Source organism: Penaeus monodon, chromosome 25, assembly GCF_015228065.2.
Source record: "Penaeus monodon isolate SGIC_2016 chromosome 25, NSTDA_Pmon_1, whole genome shotgun sequence".
In the NCBI taxonomy this organism is placed as follows: Eukaryota; Metazoa; Arthropoda; class Malacostraca; order Decapoda; family Penaeidae; genus Penaeus; species Penaeus monodon.
Genome location: NC_051410.1, coordinates 33,808,066 through 33,808,422, shown reverse-complemented (window position 1 = coordinate 33,808,422; position 357 = coordinate 33,808,066). Strand labels below are relative to the sequence as shown.

Genomic DNA, 357 nt, shown 5'->3' with positions numbered 1-357 from the left:
GGCAGGCACTAGGCACAGGCGGGGCCACACCTCACCCACGCCAGCTGATGTGATCACCAGGCCCGTCGCACCAGCTGAGATTGTCATAACCACAACATGTCTCTCGTGGCCCTGTTGGTGGCTTCATCTCCCTGGCCCCGTTGGTGCCTTCAGCCAAACCAGCTCGGTGCCGAAGTACCACGCTCGGCTGATATGGCACTGTGCCTCACTTTGATGATTGTGTAATGAGGCAATGGTGCTTCTGGTGCCTCGTTTTGTAATGGAGCGATGCCGCGTGTTTGCCCTGAACTGCCACGCTGTTGACCTTTTGGTGTTTTATGGAGTAATTTTTTGTCGAGAAGGAAAGGAAATATATTC

At 54.1% G+C, this 357-nt stretch overlaps 1 protein-coding gene across 1 annotated transcript in view; it reads left to right on the top strand.

Annotated features, from left to right (window-relative positions):
• The window catches only part of LOC119589162, a gene marked incomplete in the record, with an annotated part of 255,201 nt that overhangs the window by 233,179 nt on the left and 21,665 nt on the right, over window positions 1-357 (top strand).